Genomic DNA, 3276 nt, shown 5'->3' with positions numbered 1-3276 from the left:
AGGACCGGTCCAAAATTATTTATCAGTGTGATAAACCGGGCCACTTCACGTCTCAATGTCTGGACCGTATTAAAAAAATTACAAGAAAGTAATTTTGCCGAATATGATGATACCGAAGAGACATTATATTTACACAAGACCGTATTTTTAAACAAAGAAAAAGTGATACCGTCTCGAGACGACTGACAAGATAATGATGTGTGTTATTTGGATAATGAGGCGAGTAATCACATGATGGGAAACCGGCCATTTTTCTCCGAACTTGATGAAGGCATAACCGGGAGGGTTAAATTCGGAGATAATTCGTGTGTAAAAACAAAGGGAAAAGATGCTATACTTATATAAGGCAAGAGGGGTTAACAAAGGCTTATGACGAATATTTACTACATACCGAATCTCAAGAACAATATTATTAATCTCGGACAAACAACCGAAGTCGGGTGTGATATTCGAATGAAATACAACTACTTGACCATACATGATGCCGATAATTGCTTATTAATGAAAGTACAAAGAACTCCAAAACGCCTTTATAAAATGAAATTACAAATTGGAGTTCCTATTTGTCTTCATTCGAGACTAAGTGAAGACACGTGGCGATGACATGCAAAAATTGGGCACATCAATTTTGAGTCAATGAAAAAGATGTCAAAGAAGGGTATAGTTAAAGGATTACCCCAATTAGATCATGAGAATCAATTGTATGAATCTTGCTTGGTGGGAAAGCAAACAAGAAAGTCATTCTCGACTATGACAACATACAAAGCTAAACAATCATTGGAATTAGTTCATGGTGATTTATGCGGTCCGATCACGCCGGCAACCAAGGGTCAAAATCGATATGTCTTCACACTAATTGATGATTTTTCACGATTTATGTGGATTTATCTCATGAAGAAAAGAGTGAGGCGTTTATACACTTCAAAAAATTCAAAGCTTTGGTGAGAATGAAATTAGAAAGCCTTTGAAAGTTTTTAGAAGTGATTGAGGAGGTGAGTTTACTTCTCTCGAGTTTAATTCTTTTTGTGATCAAAACGGAGTCAAACGCCACCTTACCGCCCCATACTCTCCACAACAAAACAGAATTGTGGAACGAAGAAACCGAACACTTATGGACATGACATGAAGTATAATGAAGGCAATGCATGTTCCAAACTACTTATAGGGAGAAGCGGTAAATCACTCTACAAATCTAATCAATCGTGTTTACACTAGTGATACAACTCCTTACAAAAAGTTGTAAAAAAGAAAACCGAATTTAGAAAATATTCGTATATTTAGGTGTATAGCACATGCAAAAGTTGAATCGGTTAATCTAAAAAGTTGGATGCAAGATCAAGACCACTAATGCAGGTTGGTTCCGAACTGGGTACGAAAGATTATCGGTTATTTAACCCGATAACACAAAAAATAATCTTGATTCGAGACATTATTTTTATGAAACCGAACGGTGGGATTGGATTAAAGAAGCAGGAACCAACAATGAAGAACCGGGCTCATTCATAATACCATGAAACTACCCAGAAGACGAGTCGAACAACAACCAAGGAAATGATGTAAACAATGACCCAATGGAACCAATTGAATTGGATCATGAGATTAGATACGGAGCGGAAGTACAAGATAATGAACAACCAAGTCTGGTTAATAATAATGTTCAACAAGAAGCTGCAAACCAAAGGCCCTCGAGAACAAGAGTACCTCCAAGACGATTTCAAGATTATGAGGTTGATCTTTATAATCTCGAAGAACTTCTAACAATCACTGACGAGCTGATATCGGTTGAAGAAGCGAAGAAAGAACCAGAATGGGTCAAAGCCATGGATGTGGAAATTAATTCGATAAACAAGAATAATACTTGGACTCTCGTGAACAAGACTATGGGGGTGAAGCCAGTTGGACTCAAGTGGGTGTTCAAATTGAAGAAAAATGCAGACGACACCATTAATAAATACAAGGCAAGGTTGGTTGCTAAAGGTTACGTACAAAAACCTGGTATTGATTTTCAAGAAGTATTTGCTCCGGTAGCTCGAATTGAAACCATTCATTTTCTTATAACCTTAGCCGCTATTCATGGGTGGGAGCTTCACCACTTAGATGTTAAAATGACATTCTTATATGGAGAACCGAAATAAATTGTTTACGTATCGCAACCGGAATGTTATATAAAGAAAGGCAACGAGCCTAAATTATATCGCCTTACGAAAGCACTTTATGGTGTAAGACAAGCACCTCGAGCATGGAACATAAAGCTTGATGGGATTTTGAAGAGTATGAAATTTAAAAAGTGCATGAAAGAACCATCGGTGTACCGGAAAAGTGAAGGATCTAACTTGCTAATTTTAGCAATTTATGTTGATGAATTATTTGTCAGAGGTACAAATTTGAGCATCATCAAGAGGTTCAAATTAGAGATGTCCAAGAACTTTGAGATGTCGGATCTTGGAAGATTGACTTATTACCTTGGCGTTAAAGTTAAGCAACAGGAATTGGGGATTACTATAAACCAAGAAGTATATGCTCAACGCATTCTAAAAGAAGTTGGTTTACATGATTGCAATCCGACCCACATTCCAATCGAACCAGGAAATAAATTGTTAAAGGTCGAAGATGAACCCGAAATCGACCCAACAAAATATCGAAAGGTGGTGGGATGCCTTAGATGTCTATTACAAACAAGACCCAATATGACATATGTGGTTGGACTTCTTAGCCGATACATGAAAAGTCCAAGAGAATCATATGGCGGTGGAATCAAACATATCCTAAGGTACTTACGGGGAACAACGGGACACAGAGTCAAGTAACGACTTATTGGTTATAGTGATGGTGGTCATAATGTTGACCCAGATGAAGGAAGAAGCACAACCGGTCACATTTTCTACTATGGGTCATCTCTGATATCATGGTATTCGCAAAAGAAAGATATCGTTGCTTTATCATCTTGCAAGGCGGAGTTCATGGCAGCCACGGTGACCGCATGTCAAGCAATATGGCTTCATAATTTGCTCGTAGAAATCATGAATAAAGCGCAAGAGAAAATGGTTCTTAGAGTTGATAACAAGTCCTCTATCAAACTAACGAAGAATCTCGTCTTTCATGGAAGGAGTAAACACATTCACATGATGTTTCACTTCATTCGTAATTGTGTTGAAAACAACCAAGTGGAGGTGGAATACATTCCCAGTGAAGAACAAAGGGCGAATATTCTTACAAAATTGCCAGCTCGAACCAAGTTCAAGGAAATGTAGAGCTTGATCGGGATTGAAGAAGTCT

Source organism: Lactuca sativa, chromosome 9 (assembly GCF_002870075.4).
Source record: "Lactuca sativa cultivar Salinas chromosome 9, Lsat_Salinas_v11, whole genome shotgun sequence".
Lineage (NCBI taxonomy): Eukaryota > Viridiplantae > Streptophyta > Magnoliopsida > Asterales > Asteraceae > Lactuca > Lactuca sativa.
The sequence above is the reverse complement of the archived record's forward strand: the minus strand, read 5'-3'. Positions refer to the sequence as shown.